Source organism: Myotis nattereri, assembly GCF_964212035.1.
Source record: "Myotis nattereri genome assembly, chromosome: X".
In the NCBI taxonomy this organism is placed as follows: Eukaryota; Metazoa; Chordata; class Mammalia; order Chiroptera; family Vespertilionidae; genus Myotis; species Myotis nattereri.
Genome location: NC_138078.1, coordinates 105400645 through 105417838, shown reverse-complemented (window position 1 = coordinate 105417838; position 17194 = coordinate 105400645). Strand labels below are relative to the sequence as shown.

Below are 17194 nucleotides of genomic sequence, written 5' to 3'. Positions count from 1 at the left end.
AACATAGCAAATTGATTTTGAAAGGAGATGAAAGAAAACTTTATGGTCAAATAGACCAAAATAAGGCAGTGCTGTCAAGTAGAAGGAAATAGAAATAAAAAACTGACAGAAAAAGCACTCTGCTAGTTAATATTCTCTGGAAAACCTGCCAAGGATAGGAAAAACTTTATTTTAGTGTTGGAAAGAAATGCTTACAAAACAAAATATTATTTATTACATATTTTTCTTTGTAGAACTTGATAGATGAGCACAAGGTTTCTTTCAACCAATAATTTGTACAAGGTATGGTTCCAGTTTTGGATCAGGAAAATTTATGTTTTTTATTATTCTGCCATTTTTACAATAACTAAATAACATTATAGATGCTGATTACCTAATATTACTCAATATTATTAGTAGTGTTCAAGTCACATTTTAACTTCCTACTAATCTTATATTATAAAAGTGTAATATGCAAATTGACCGAACGGTGGAACAACTGGTTGGCTGTGGGTGAGGCTGGCAAGCAGGCAGAATCAGGCCAGCCAAGGCGCGTGTCAGCGGGCAGAGGGAGGAGACAGCGATGGGGGTGGGGTGATGGTGACCAGCTGCGGCGGAGGGGCTATGTGGGGGGGGGGGGGGGCGGGACTGGCCTGCGCTATACCCTGATCAGCCTGCTGGGTCGCCTCCCATAGTTGGTCCAGGAGTGGGCCTAAGCCATCAGTCGAACATCCCTTGAGGACTCCCGGACTGTGAGAGGGCACAGGCCAGGATGAGGGATTCTCCCCCACCCCCCAGTGCATGAATTTTCATGCACCAGGCCTCTAGTTAATTATATAAAATGGTTCATTGTCCTATAAATTCTTAACACTGGCTAGGTACACAGCAGGTATAGATTTAGATTCCACAACTTCACAGGAAAATCCATAAGATGATTAAAAACCTTAAAAATAAATCTAGCTCTAACTGGTTTGGCTCAGTGGCTAGAGCAGCCGTGGGCAAACTATGGCCCGCGGGCCAGATCCGGCCCGTTTGAAATAAATAAAACTAAAAAAAAAAAAAAAAAAAAAAAAAAAAAAAAAAGACCGTACCTTTTTATGTAATGATGTTTACTTTGAATTTATATTAGTTCACACAAACACTCCATCCATGCTTTTGTTCCGGCCCTCCGGTCCAGTTTAAGAACCCATTGTGGCCCTTGAGTCAAAAAGTTTGCCCACCCCTGGGCTAGAGCATCAGCCTGCAGACTGAAGGGTCCCAGGTTCAATTCCAGTCAAGGGCATGTATCTTGGTTGCAGGCACATCCCCAGTGGGGGGTGTGCAGGAGGCAGCTGATCAATGTTTCTCTCTCATTGATGTTTCTGACTCTCTATCCCTCTCCCTTCCTCTCTGTAAAAAATAAAATAAAATAAATAAATAAATCTATATGCTTTCATTAGAGAGCTAATGTTGTTTAGCTTTCAGAGAAAGACACCATTAATTTTGGATTAGAAGTATTCTTGCGCAGATATTTCCTCATACCATCAAGTATAAAACGAGTAAAGAGGTCATAAGTATGTCATTAAGAATTAGGCTCCTCTGATATCTGCTTTCTATTCCTATCTCATTCTTGGCCAATTTCCCCTTTCATTTTCCCATGCCTTTGCACATGTTGACCCTTTTGTCTCGAATGATATCTGTAAAATACCCCTTCTTTCGATCCCTTTCCTAGTCTACCAGGCACACTCCTTCCCATAATTAAAGACCCAGCTGAGACAGTTATTCATCTGGGAAGTCCTTTCTACAACAGCACATACAGAGTTAATTACTCTGTCCTATATTTGCCCATACTTTTTCAGATATATTTTGAGTATGTATGTATCATAGTGTACATGTTTTCCTTTAAATTTCTTTATTTCTTCTGGCACACTGTAAACATCTTGAGGTTATAACCTGCCTTAGTACTCTGTTATGTTTCACATAGCTCAGTAATAATGTAGATGTCAGTGTCTATATGTTCTATGGTGTCACAATTTTCCTGAGCCCCACCCAGACTCTGGACCAAGGAGAGACAGACCTAACAACTATCAATCATCTCTGGTCTTCTGTGGCTAGGCTGCTTCACAGCTAGCTGGTCTCACTGCATAGATTCCTGGTACCTAGATTTCCCACAATCCTTGCTACAAAGAAAGATCTATGGTTGACTACTGACATAACGTGTCGTTCTGTCTGGAAGCAGAATATCTACTTTTCATCTTCCATATCTCATCTCAGGCCTAGATTCCTTCGCATTAAAATCTTCTCCTGTATTGTATCTTCTCTCAAAACAATATCTAGACTATTGAGCCTTTTGGCTCTGAGCTGACCCTAAGGAGGGCAGTGCCATTTGGGCAGTGCTTTGGAGACCTCCACCCAGGACAGCTCCACCTCCCCGGGGTCCCTCGAGTCCCCTTCCTGCAGGTTTCTCGGGTCTTACATTCTGGGCTAAGGTGAGAGCAGGCCTGGGGAGAATGATTATAGCTAAGGATCCACATTCGCCAACAAGATGGTAGAGGCTCTCACAACTGATGCAGAAACTGCTACACCAGCTGAAGGCCTCCTTGGAACAGGAGTTGAATTTTCAGCCAAAGGTTTGTGGCTTGAGACTGATTGAATCTGCATATGATGATGGCCGCAGAGTGACTGCAAGACTCAGGGACTCTGAAGTAAAACATCTTCTTAGCCTAAGTCAGTTCTTTGGCTTTGACATTCTCTAGCTGTGAATGTACTGGACAGCCAAAATGAAGATACAGCCCAAGCACCCTGGATGTGTTGGACTGAGCTGCTTCTACATGGCTATAAAATCAGTAAAAGAGGAAAGGAATGTCTATTGGCAAGTGACTTGACCCAAATAAGCCAGTATAGGTTCACAGTTTCAGACTCAATGAGAATAGAAAAGACTGTGTTGGAGGAGTGTTGGAAAGTCAAAGCTACTTCTGCCTTTCAAATTCTGCAACTCTATTCACTCATTCAAGAAAACTTGCCATTTGAAAGGAGGAATAGCCTTAGTTTTGAAAGACTAGAAGCTCAAGGCATTCCAGTGCAGGATCACTTTTCTAAATCACAGCCTTTTGTGTTGGCATTGTCCATCATTGCGTTGGAGATCCAAGCACTAAGTGTGTAGAGTTAACAAAAGTAGAATAGCTTTAGAAACATTCCAAGATAGATGGCAGAGATTGGATCCTCTGGCAAGAGTCCATAGCCAAGTGTTTAACTGAATATTCATCAAACAAGTGTTCTGAACCAAATGTTCAGAAGTCAAAATGTATTGTTTCTGGGTGAACTACACAACAATTGAAGCATAGTTATGGCAGAATAACACACCTCCCAACAATTCCCAAAACAGTTCCTTAATTTAATTATCACAGCAACCAAAACTCTTCTCTGAAGCCATTTTCCACAATCATGAGCTATGGATTCCACAAAATTACAGTAGATTTAAGCTGTGAAACCTTAAAACATCACAACTAGATTAACATTGATGTTCTCAGATCTGGGAAAACTGCCTAATTAACATTACCCTGTAGTGGAATACTGCTTAAATTTGAATTCATCTGAGGCATACAAACAAAGCCAAGAACATAATGTGAAATGTTAATGACAAGTCTGGGAATCTTTATTTCTAATATTGATCCAATTTCCATATTGGATCAATATATTTATGTGGTATTAAAAAGGGTAACCTTTTTAAATGGGGGAGGGCATCTGTAAGACTCTCAACAATAAAGGTAAGTTGTTGTTTTTTTTTTTAAAAAAGGTTAATGTAGACTCTGGTTGGCTGGCTCAGTTGGTTGGAGCATTGTCCCATACACCAAAAGGTTGGCATCTGAACAACCGATCAACATCGATGTTTCTCTCTCTTTCTCTCCCTCCCTTCCTCTCTCTCTAAAAATCAATAAAAACGTATCCTCCAGTGATGATTTTTTAAAAAAAGTGTAGCCTACTCAATTTAAATTTATATTTTAAGTGATAAGATTTACATCAAAACCAACATTTCACAAATGCACTTTTAAAGCATAATAATAGTCACTATTTTAAGCAGTGAAAATGGTTTCTTAGCACATGTAAATCAAGTAATAAATTACCCAGAGATGTGCACTTCATTGCCACATGGGAATTACATTTAAATTTGAAGGCATTTTATTTAAAGCAAAACTACATACCTAGTAAATTTGTCATATTAATTTACCTTTAACATTTTTGTCTGAAAAAACAGGTGATGGCTTTGTCCAGGAAGAGAAGTTTTTATACAAAATCCACTGCTTCCATCTAGGCCCATTGAGAAAATTAGTATTATTGTATTAGTGACTCAAAATAAATTTACATCATTCTGAAAACTTGCTGATTTAACACTCCAGAAGTTTTTATTAAGGGCTGTCTTTACAAAACTGCCACTGCTTCTAATTTAGAATTTTGTTTAAAATGAAGAGAATATACTTTCACTAATTGCCCCTACTGTGCCAGCAGAAAGTCTTAAGTAAATATGTATTTTCATAATCAGGAGGTTGCTGAGGTAGTGTTCAGGATTGTCTATTAAGTCAGTGAGTATAAGGAGATCTACGGTGTTAAAAGTGCTATAAACAGTTACTCAGTGTAACGTGTAGCCCGAGTCCATCTGGGATTGATGTATCCAATTTTGACATCATGCTATGGATAAACATGCACTGGAAAATAAAACGAAGAATCACAGTATATCTTATACTTTTTTACACCATGTTTTCTAAGTAATGCTTCAGTTTTTCCAAAAGGCTGATGTATTTCAATATTTTGATTACATCGAAGTTAACTTTGAGTTGGCAGAGGTAACCTAACCAACTACCATAATGTTTTGGAACTAAGGGAAATACATTTCAATAAAATTATTGAAATGCAAAAAAAGAAGATATTGAAAACACCTAATGTGAATCACAAAAGACTTCCTTGGAATGTCCAGATACTTGCAGATACTCCATGTTTGAATTGTAGTTTGGTACCCAAGGCTTGTGGATTCCAATTGAGTCTGCTGAAACAGTCTTTAAGATGGAGATAGCATTTTTCACTCAACTATTGTATCTTGCCCTGGAAGAAATCTATAATTTATTCATGGGAATCCTCCACCAAGTTGTGGTCAACAGTTTCCTAATCCTTTTCTCTTGAGTCTGTTTCTGACATTATTTAATCATCAAGTGTATAGTTTTAAATGTTTGCATGTATTAATAAAATAGATCATGAAATATATTTGGATGTACATGATTTTGTGGGGTGATTTTCATTTGCAGAGTGGCATGGCTGTTTTTATGAATGTAACGAATATAATTACATGAGACTGTAAAGTCCTTTTTGATTTAAGTCTACAGTGTATTTTTTAAAAATTAATCATGTATTTAAATATTAAAAGACCTTTGTCTGGTAAAATATTCAAATATGGGTTATATTATTTGATATTTTTACTCTTATGTAACAAAATATACACTGTTTACCATCATAATTCAATTCATGAGCTGGTATTACTTGGGAAGATTGGAAATGATTATCAGTTACTACAATTCACTAACAGGTTACTTGGGACTAACCATGATGGCATTTTCACCATCCTCTTTAAATATATTCTGGCTGTCTAAACTACTGGAGAATGTCTTCAAAGAATATGACCTGTCTTTCATAATGTAGTTTTGTTAAATATATAAACCACATAAGGGATTGGAGTAACCAAGGAAGCAGCCACAGCATTTTGGGGTGGCTACCATCCCCAGATAATGCTTTATTTCTATGTAAAACCACTTTAGGTGAGTAAATAATCATTCACAGAATAGTAAGAGACCAAAGAGAAGGTAGTGGGACTAAAAATAACTAAAAAATTGTGGCTTCATAGAGCATTAAGCAAAAATGACACCAGGAAGAAATAGTTGTTTTACAGAGGGAAAACACTGAATGTTTGGAGCATAAACTGGTGGCTGTTAATGAATGATTAATGAAGGCATAGGCTGGGAACAAGTAATAGCTTGACAGAAAAACTTTCCTAGGAAGAAGCTTCCTGCAATAACATATCTTCTATTGAGAAGATGCATTTAGAAATATGCTGACAAAAAATATTTAGCCTTGATAGGCAAACTGCATATGTAATATGCCAACATATTTCTCAGTAAATTAAATCTTTGTAATGAATGCCTGCAATGGGAACATATTACCATAACCCTGTTTTTCCCATAAGGCAGATGTTGCCACAAACTAAACAGAGGAAAAACGCCATGCAAAATAAGGAGAAAATATGTAAGGGTTTCCCCAATATGAGTGTTTCATATGTATATGTGACAGCTATATGTTCTTTGAGCATTTTACTATATCACTATTGTCATTGTACTGTTTACATCCATTTTGTTATCCAAAGGCTTAGAAACATTCTATAAACATTAGCATGCTAATCTTCTAAAAGACACACACAGAGGGGTCTGGAGGAAAGTATGAAAAGATCAAATTGGTCTTTGGACACTTTCTTTATTTTCAAACCTATTTCTCCCATTAACAGCATCTGTGTTTTAATTAGGCATGTAGAATTAAAATTAATTTTTTATCATTGCAATTGTAAGGAATGACAGGCAATAGGGAACTATTTTGCCTGGTGTGAGGAAGGCAAAGCAACTTTGGCAGTTCCTATAGTCACACCTGATCAGAGGCTTAATCTGAACTTCCCAGAATTCTGTTTCTATGAACACACTTAGTCATCCTGTCTGTGGCATAAGCATCTATTAGTCTTACTATGCCACATTTTCTCTATTTTATTAATTAATATTTTGTATAATGTACTTTAAAATCTCTATATATAAAGAACCAGGGGCCGTCACATCCAAAACAACTGAACGGATGACTGAAAAGCCTGAGTCGGGCGACAAGGCCGGCAGGGGGGTTAGTGAGGGATGACCAAAGAACTGAGCAGCAGGCTGAGTGGGGCAACCGGGCTGGCAAGGGGGTTAGTGAGGGATGACCAAATCACTGAACAGCAGACCGCGTGGGGCAACCAGGCTGGCAAGGGGGTTACTGAGGGATGACTAAATCACTGAACAGCAGACTGCGTGGGGCAACCAAGTGAGGGATGACCAAAGGACTGAGCAGCAGACTGCGTGGGGTGACCAGGCTGGTAGGAGGGTTAGTGAGGGTCGACCAAATGACAGCAAAACAGGCTGCGTGGGGGGACCAGGTCGGTAAGGGGAGTAGTGAGGGGCGATCAGGCCAGCAGAGGGGGGCAGTGAGATGTCACCAGGCTGGCAGGGGAGGCAGTGAGGATCAACCAGGCCGGCATGGGGGTCTGTGAGGGGCAACCAAGCTGGCAGGGGGTGGAATTTGGGGGTGACCAGGCCAGCAAGGGGGGCAGTTAGTGACCAGGCCAGCAGGGGGGACAGTTGGGGGTGACCAGGTTGGCAGGGGGGGCAGTGAGGGGCAACCAGGCTGGTGGGACGGAGCTGGGGGTTACCAGGCTGGTGGGGGGGGGCAGTTAAAGGTGACCAGGCTGGCAGAGGAACAATTGGAGGCAACCAGGCTGGCAGGGGATGCAGTTGGGGGTGACCAGGTCAGCAGGGGGGCCAGTTAGGGGTGACCAGGCCGGCAGAGGGGGGCAGTGAGGGTTGACCAGGATGGGAGGGGGGCCAGTAAGGGGCAATCAGGAAGGTAGGCAGGTGAGCAGTTAGGAGCCAGCAGTCCTGGATTGTGAGAGAGGGATCCAGGATTGGAGAGGGTGTAGGCCAGGCTGAGGGACACCTTCTCTCCCGTGCACAAATTTTGTGCACTGAACCTCTAGTATTTATATAAATTGGTTTTAAAAATTTTTTAAAAAACTATACATTTTAGCTGGATTATCCTATATAATAAAGGCCTAATATGCTAAGTGTCTGGTCATCCGGTTGGTTGTTCAACCAATCAAAGCATAATATGCTAATGACATGCTAAGGCTGCTCAAATGCTTGGTATGACATGCACTGACCACCAGGGGGCAGATGCTCTGACCAGTTAGCTTGCTGTTGGAGTCCGGCTGGTCGGGACTGAGTGAGATGTGCTGGACACACCCTGAAGCCCTTCCATAGTCCCTCCCCACTGGCCTACCTCCTGCATCCTTTCCCAGCCCTGATCATGCACTGGTGGGGTCCCTCGGCCTGGCCTACCCTCTTGCAATCTGGGATCCCTCAGGGGATGTTGGAGAGCAGGTTTTGGCCCAATGGTAGAACAACCAGTCACTATGATGCACACTGACCACCAGGGGGGCAGATGCTCAATGCAGGAGCTGCCCCCTGGTGGTCAGTGTGCTCCTATAAGGGGAGTGCTGCTCAGCCAGAAGCCAGTTCATGGCTGGCAAGCACAGCAGTGGTGGCAGGAGCCTCTCCCGTCTTTGCATTAGTCAGACATCCCCCCCGCCGAGGGCTCCTGGACTGTGAGAGGCACAGGCCAGGCTGAGGAACCCCCCCCCTGAGTGCATGAGTTTTGTGCACTGGGCCTCTAGTCATCATATAATCAATTTGGGGTGAGGTATAGGAATTTTTCTAGACTTTTTTTTTTTATGTGATGAAAGTTATGCTTCGAATTTGGAATTGAAGACATGAAATGGCAAAAGCAAAGGCAGGTACATAGTGGCAATGATAGACAGCCTATAGAACTATATCAGAAGAGAAGTCCATGGACCCTGGCCAAGGAGGCAACAAAGGTTAACCTGGGAATGAAGCTGTATCTCTACACCTAAGGAACAGATGAATCATGTGCCAAACTTTGAGGATCAGGGAGGCAGGGAACAAAAAAAGGTAACAAAAAATTAAGCACTTTGGTACCCCATGGGACTCACCAGGATAAGCATAACAACAAAAATCTCCTTTAGCCCACTGGTACCTCTGGCGAATCTCAGTTCCTGTCCTGCCTGTTTCCTCCAGATTAAATGATCTTTTTGGCTACATTCCTTTCAATCTTCATATTTTTGTTCCCTGGTTGTTGATCAGCTTTTTATTTTTGCACAGCTTTGTCACAAACAGATAAGCTATCATCTTGGCATATTCATAAAAAAGCTTAAAGTGTAGGAAAAGAAAAGCCTTAAAGTATAGGAAACGTTTATGACCTGGATTTTAGAATTTGGTGTCATCAGCAGATGATAACTGAAAGTAGGAAAGTGGATGTACTGCCTAGGGCAAGTATTGCTGAGGGCAAGAAGGTAAGGGAGGCAGATATAAGACCAAAGACTGTCACAGCTTTTTAAAATACTTTGTACCTGAAATTTATGTTACAGAAACAAATCCCTGGAAATGCCAGTTGAAAGCTTTCCAGAGACAGCTAGCATAGGATGCTATAGTTCAATAGATTAGATTACTTGTAATTTAAGAGCACATAAAATTAATCAGCATTCTACAGTTTTTTGGTGTGAACAATTATTTATTTAAAAAAAAATTTGTTAATCCTCATCTGAGGATATTTTTCAATTGATTTTTATAGTAGAGAGAGTGGAAGGGAGGGGGAGAGAAAGAGAGAGAAACATCCATGTGTCCTCACATTGATTGGTTGCCTCCTGCACATGCCCCAACCAGGGCCAGGGATCGATCAACAGAGCTATGTGCCCCACTGAGCCCAACTGGCTAGGGTAACAATTATTCAAAAAGTTATTATTTTTTTTCTTTTCTCATCCTAAACAATAGATTACAGACACTTACTCCATAGTCCATATATGAAAGCTGAAGGATTCTAAAATTTTAGTTTCTCTCTTTTGATCACTGATTGTCTCTTGGCTGTTGCAAAATTTTGCAAAAACAGAAAGTAATTATCTGCAATTTTAACAACATTATTTTGATAGGAACTATTTCTTAATGATTTTCATTCTTTTTATCCCAACAACCTTATAGTAAATAGAAACATGTTATTCTTAGATTGAGAACCTTATTGTTCAGCAACATTTAATTGCTGGCTAAGCACTGTGCAACCTCTACTATATTTCCACAGAATGAACATAGACTTTGAAGCCAGACAAACCTGAGTTTGAGATACAATATCACCAGCTTAGTTGTCACCACCTCCACAAAGCCATTCCTGAAGTCCTTCCCCTTCCTCGTTATCTACTTTCCATTGTGTTCACAAGAAAATCTGACATAGTTCTTACTCTGTAATTATTCTACATTGTATTAAAATTATCAGCTACTCTGTCAATTTCCCCCATTACTACTTCTACAGGCAAAGGGGTATGCTTACTCAACACATGGCCCAGTACATTTTAGGTGCTCCTTTGAATGCTTGAAAAGACAGGTGAACAAACAACATTTAAGTGGCTTGATTTATCTTTCTCTTAAAGGGAGAATAAAAGAGCGGGATGATAATCCCCCCTGTCCACAACAATGTGGATAAAAACAAACAAACAAAAAACCTTAGTAGAATGTGTCAATAAAATAAGGCCAGAAAATGTAAAGCTAAAGCATCATTCTGAGCAAAACTTGAAGCAAGTAAGAGCTCTCATGTTGAAATGTCATCATGGGCTACATAATAGCTTGGGTTTAGTTAGGTAGACAAAGGATTTTCTTGCAATTAATTTGGTTCTCTGGAAATATTGAAGCATATTTCTGAGAAAAAGTAGAATTGTGAAACTCTATGACACATTTTAAGATGTCTGCCCTTTTTTTGGCATTTAATTAGCTCATATACCTAATGGAAGTGTCAGGAAATAGCCCAGAAAATTCGTGCAAAAGCTCCTGACCTCGCTCTCTGATTTCCCATCACTGTTTCTAATAGTATCATTAGATCAGACTTTGAAGTTAGCTTTCACAGAGGCTCCTGTTTGCTCAAGTCAAAGAGAAAAATAAGAAAGCTCATTATCTTGTATTTGGAACTTCATGCAGCTAAAATGACATATGAATACATCATAGTCAGTGCTAAATATTCACCTGATAGCTCCCATAATGCTACTGCAAAATCCCTCTTGCTAATTCCAAAATTACAATGCTGTAATTTAAAATAATTTATTAGGTATTACTCTCAGGAATATGGTACAAGAATTTTCATAAATGGGGCTTTTTGGAATAGGGGAGATTCTTTGTTGTCCCTATACCTCATTGCAATACTGCTTTCACCACAGACTCTCTGTGGCTTAGAAAATGTACTCAAATTTAAGGAAACTGCAGTGGTCTTTTAAAATTAAGATCACATGCACATAATAGAATATAGAGATGCTGTATTATAAAGTTGTGCACTTGAAACATATAATTTTATTAACTAACTAAAGGCCTAGTGCATGAAATTTGTTCACAGGTAGGGTCCCTAGGCTTGGCTGGTGATCAGGGCTGATCAGCGTCTTCCAGCTGCCAGCCAGGGCCTTCCTTCCTTCCGTGCCACCCTTTGGTGGTCAGCACACATCATAGCGAGTGATTGAACTCCCAGTCGGTCAACCTCCTGAGGGGACACTTTGCATATTAGGCTTTTATATAGATAGATTTGTTGCCTAGGATAGGAAATGTCTATGACAACTAACAAAGTACAGTATTTCCACAATAATAATTATGATGATGATGTTGAAAATTCCAAGTGCCTGATTTGTGACAGCCAGAGTTGTTGTAAACATTGTATAAATAACAACTCATTTTAGTGGATAGTATTACTGAACACTGGGCACTTGGCTTCCTTTCCCTAATACACCTGACCCTGGTGACACTAATGAGAGGTAGGCCATGTCTATAAAGAAATAATTTACTTTGATGATGGTGGATATAAGTTCTGAACCATGAGCTACCCTAATCAAAGAATGGTGATGGTAATTCAACAAAAAAAGGTTCCTTTATTTACCTATTATCTTTTGCCATCTTAGTGTGCAATGATAAAGAGTTTTGTTTTCACTTTACTTAGATGAAGAAGTTGAAAGACAGGCTAGGCAGCCATCTTAGTCTTATCCTCTCCCCTCACCCCCACCCCCACCCCAACCTCTCATATAATAATTAACATAGGACAAATGGGTTTTTCAGATTTAAGTCTTTCTTTTCTGTTTTTGCTTGTAAGATGGTCACTTTTTCTCTTCCCTTCAGAATGTTGCCATTTTATTCAACGCATTCCCCAAGCCTCTTTCTCTCAGTTCAAATTTTGTACTGGAGCGGAGTTAAAGCAGCCTAAGGCCACGCCACATGACTAGTAAGAGGTGGTGGCTTAAGAAAGGGGTTCCCCTCTGTATCCATTATTGTTCAAAAGTTTATAATGGTCTCTATTATCCATGAATGAGTGAGATCATGTGGTATGTTTCCTTCATTGACTGGCTTATTTCACTTAGCATAATGCTCTCCAGTTCCATCCATGACGTTGCAAATGGTAAGAGTTCCTTCCTTTTTAGAGCAGCATAGTATTCCATCGTGTAGATGTACCACAGTTTTCTAATCCATTCATCTACTGATGGACACTTAGGCTGTTTCCAGATCTTAGCTATGGTGAATTGTGCTGCCTCAAACAGATTGTCAAACTGCAGCGGGAAGGCCGGGGAGGGTTTGGGGGCAGGAGGTAGGGGGGTAAGAGATCAACTAAAGGACTTGTATGCATGCATATAAGCATAACCAATGGACATAAGACACTGGGGGATAGGGGAGGCTGGGGGACTGTCTAGGGCGGGGGGATAAAATGGACACATATGTAATACCCTTTGTAATACTTTTAAGCAATAATAAAAAAAAATAAAAAAATTAAAAATATAAATAAAATGGAAAAAAAGAAAAAAAAGAAAGGGGTTCCCCTAAATCAGCTGCCAAGAGTGTGAGGGCCAGACCCTCTGCCTTTCCCCTCCGCCGGGAGCGCCCCCCACTCCAGGCCTTGGAAAGCTACATTTCCAAAACTACACACTCCCATTTCATCACAACAAAGCTTTCTCAGGGCACACAGCACAGCACCCTCTTCCCCAGGCCCTAGAAAAACAGTGCTCCCAAGCCTGGCGATCCTCCCCAAAGGTGCCTCCCGCAGTCCTTGGCCAGGATGTCCCAGACCCCCTGGTCCCCTCTGGGCACCCAGGCGCTCTGGTTCAGAAGCAGGGGAGTCGGGCGAAGGGAGGCTGAACCCAGGGCAATTTTCAAAAGCCCAGGAGAGCCCAGACTGCTGGTAAGCTGAACCTTGCCCACTCACCACCCAAGTCCTGTAACACCACAGCCAGGCCGGCCACTTGAAGGGGTTGCAAGTTTCTTTCTTTCTTTTTTCTTTCTTTCTTTCTTTCTTTCTTTCTTTCTTTCTTTCTTTCTTTCTTTCTTTCTTTCTTTCTTTCTTCTTTTGCTTAAAGTATTACAAAGGGTATTACATATGTGTCCCTTCCCCCCCCCCCCCGCCCTTGACAATCCCTTGGCTTCCCCTACCCCTCAGTGTCTTATGTCCATTGGTTATGCTTATATGCATGCATACAAGTCCTTCGGTTGATCTCTTACCCCCCTCCCTTCTTCAAACAGATTGTCAAACTGTCAAAGTTGCAAGTTTCAATGCTCCCTGCACAACTCGGTGTTCCCTGCATCCTGGCAGCTGGGAATGAAAGGCAATCCTCAGCCCTCTGGCAATGCTGTACCTCCTGAGTTAGACATACACACCCTGGGACTTCTGTTTCCTGCACGAACAGAGGGAATAATGGAGGATGGGAGGGGGGCCCATGAGGGAGTAGGGTGTGGCGATTCATGGAGGGAATGGGTAAGGGCCAGTTAAAGTCACCTCTCTGCCCAGGACAGAGCCGGGTTTAGGGACAGCGGGCCTGCCCTTCGCTTTGTTGTCAGCATCCTGGTTGCTGGCACGCACACTGCCCTCGCACACGCTCCCCAAAATCATCACAACCAGCCAAGAGGCCCCTAACAGTCCCCTAACAGCCCCAACCCCTTGGCAGAAGGAAGAAACTTGTACACAGGCACTCCAGGGCCAGGTGCTGTGGTTTGCCTCTGAGGACCATTTTAAAAGCTAGAATAATGATGATCATTAAATAAAAGAATTAATAATATTTTGTTTTCTTCCAAGTCTTTGGGAAAATGAAATTCAGGTTTTTTTACCAATCTGCTAACATTTATAGTCACCTGTGGCGATGTGGAGTGTGTGGGGGCTAGGGGAGATTGGTGCTCAAGGTGGGGAGCGCGAGGAAGGTGTAGAGGCGAGCTGCGGAGAGGGGCCAGTCTGGGGATCTAGGTCCCCAATGCCATTTGTGGGACTGTGGCATCCACCTGCACACCCACCTTACCTGTGGATGCAGTTTCCATGACAATGGGCAGTGGCTGGGCAGGGTTCAAGCCTAGTTCCTGGGACACTGCCCCCTGCTGGACTCACCCCTTTTGGACTCACTGCTTTGTCCTCCCCTTCCTCCCAGTCCCCAAACCACTGGGACCTGGGGCCAGCCAGCGGCAGCAGCTCTTTTTGGGGATCAGGAGGCGCAGCCATGGCTGGTGGTCCCCGGGCAATGAGATGGTGGCTGGGGGCATGGAGGTGTGGTGGCTGGACTGGTTGGCACTCCCTGCTGCTGCCCCTGCCCCCCCGGGACTTGGGGCTTGGGAGGCTGCAGTGTACATGCTGCCACTGCAGCAACTTCAGACAAGCTGCTGCCCGCTCTTCTCCCCACTTCAGCTCCTCCTGTTGTTGGGGGCCAATTGGGCCAGGTCAGCTGGGGGATGGGGGCTAGGGGGTGGGGATATGGGTGGGGTGGTGGAGGGTTGGGGGTGGAAGGAGGTGGGTGGGGGCGATTGGGGCCTGAATCAGCCTAGTTGGCTGCCCCAGTGCGTGTCATAGCCACCAGTCATCCTGGTTGTTCTGGTCATTCCACCATAATGGTCGCTGGGCTTTTATATATAGAGATGCTATACCAATAAATTTAATAAAAATTTAAAAAATTAATCCCATGGGAAAAAAGAGAAATGAGCTATCAAGCCATGAAAAAAACATGGAGGAAGCTTAAATGCATATTGTTAAGTGAAAGAGGCCAATTTGAAAAGGCTACATACTGCATTGTTCCAACTATATGACATTCTGCAAAAGGTTCTATGGAGACAATAGAAAGATCAGTGGTTGGTAGGGGGAGACAAAGATAAATATTTGAAGCACGAAGAAATTTTAAGGCAGAGAAACATTCTATATGAATATATATATATATATATATATATCACTATACATTTGTCCAAACTCACAGAGTGTACAACACCAAGTGCTGGCAACTATGTAAACTATGGACTCTGGGTGGTATGGGTATGTCAGTGCAGGCTCATCAGTTGTAACATGTACATCTGGTGGGAGAGGTTGATAATAAGGGAAACTATGCATGTGTGGGGACAGGAAATATATGGGAACTCTTTAACTTCCACTCAATTTTACTATGATCCTATAAATTCTCTAAAAATAAAGTCTATTAAATATAATAAAATTAAGATCACTTATTTGAAAACACACACACACACACACACACACAGAGTTTTTCCTAACAAAGTTCTTCGCATCGTTAGAATTTACTTAAGTGATTATAGCTGTCCTCAAATGCCTAAATTCTATTAGGAATTCAATGTTTACCTTGGACCTAACTCATAAAAATTAGATAAATCTAAGTAAAGTATACTTTACTGGCATGGAGGCAAATATGTCACCACAAATATTGAACAGTGCAGCAAAGCTACTCCTGATTGGATTTCATTTTACTACATCCAGATAGCATATCTACAACAACAAATGATTTTGCATTCCTTTCTATCCTAGAGTCCATGCAAATTAATGCTTTCTTTCTCTTGTATACATTGATGATGAACTTTGGGGAGAACATGTATAATTCAGATTGGAATTTCTACCATGATCTTAACAGGTGTCTTCAAATATTTATTAGTTATTGCTGTATGCCTAGACAACACAGAAAAGCCAGAGGAAAAATATAAGCACTGGATACTTGAGGTGGAAAAATATAAATTTGGCTGTGGTAGCTATGTTAATATGTAGATCTGTTCTTCTCCACTGCCTAAAAAGACTGCTGAGTACTCTCAATCACTTAATGTGGGTTCTCTATATGCTTTCACTGCTGTCTTATGTTCCCCACTGCTTGGTAGGCTCCCCTGAGTTCCTCTGTGACTTGAGCTAACACACACACACACACACACACACACACACACACACACACACACACACGGGCCTATTGAGTGATATTCTTTAATGAGATGTGAGTTGCTTCAGTGAGAAAAAAGCTAAATAAACTGCCATAAGAGCTTGCTTCCCACCCACCTAGTGTGGCTCAAGTTGGTTGAGTGTAGTTCCATGCTCCAAGAGGTCACTGCTGCTGGTTCGATTTCCAGTTGGGGCATGGTCCGGTTGTGGGCTTGATCCTCAGTAGGGGGTGTGCAAGCGGTATCTGATTGATGTTTCTCTCTCATCAATGTTTCTATATCTCTCTCCCTTTTCCTTCCCCTCTCTCTAAAATTAATAAAGACATATAAAAAAAAACTTGTTTCCATGGAATTGACCAGTATGTACTACATGATCAATAATAGATAATACTTTGGATTAATTTATAAATTAGATTGATCTTTGTCTTTATCACAAAGGCCATGCCTATACTTACATCTATTGTAAGTTACAAAAAAATTAGTTATATATTAGATGATAGTTACATCTATTTTTATGTAAATGCTGCAAGTAAGGCACTGAATACTTTCAGCTTACTACCATCTACTGATGTCTGCAATAGATGTTTGTTTTTCCTATAACATAGGAGAAAAATAAGGGCAGTTAAGAGAAAATGTATATGGTTGACCAAAAAATACCAAAGCAGCAAATGCTAGTGTTTAAATTCTCCATCAGTCTGAACTGGGACCAGGGTCAGACTGATGCCATGATTTACATCTAAGCCATTAAAAAGTCCTCCAGATATGATAGTGATGTGAGAAAGCTTCAGAAAATGTATAAAGGATGGGTGTGTCTAGAGGCCTGGTGCATGAAATTTGTGCACTTGACAGGGAAGGTCCCTCAGCCCGGATTGTGAGAGGGTGCAGGCCAGGCCAAGGGACCCTGCTGGTGCATTATTTGAGCTGGGGAGGGATGTGGAAGGTTGGCCAGTGGGGAGCTATTGAGGGAGGGCTCCAGGGCGTGTCCAGCTCATCTCGCTCAGTCCCAATCCACCAGACCCAAGAAGCAAGCTAACCTACCAGTCAGAGTGTCTTCCCCCTGGTGGTCAGTGCACATCATAGTGAGCAGTTGAGCAGCCTTAGCATATAATTAGCATATTATGCTTTGATTGGTTGAACAGACAACT

At 41.7% G+C, this 17194-nt stretch overlaps 1 protein-coding gene and 1 pseudogene across 2 annotated transcripts in view; one reads left to right on the top strand and one right to left on the bottom strand.

Annotated features, from left to right (window-relative positions):
• Positions 1–17194, bottom strand: part of HTR2C (5-hydroxytryptamine receptor 2C) — a 318127-nt gene that overhangs the window by 97153 nt on the left and 203780 nt on the right. The gene's annotated exons all lie outside the window — the stretch shown is intronic.
• On the top strand, positions 2504–3351 carry LOC308511193 (cyclin-G1-like; annotated as a pseudogene). Its single transcript has one exon. The product of its transcript is annotated as a cyclin-G1-like (transcript).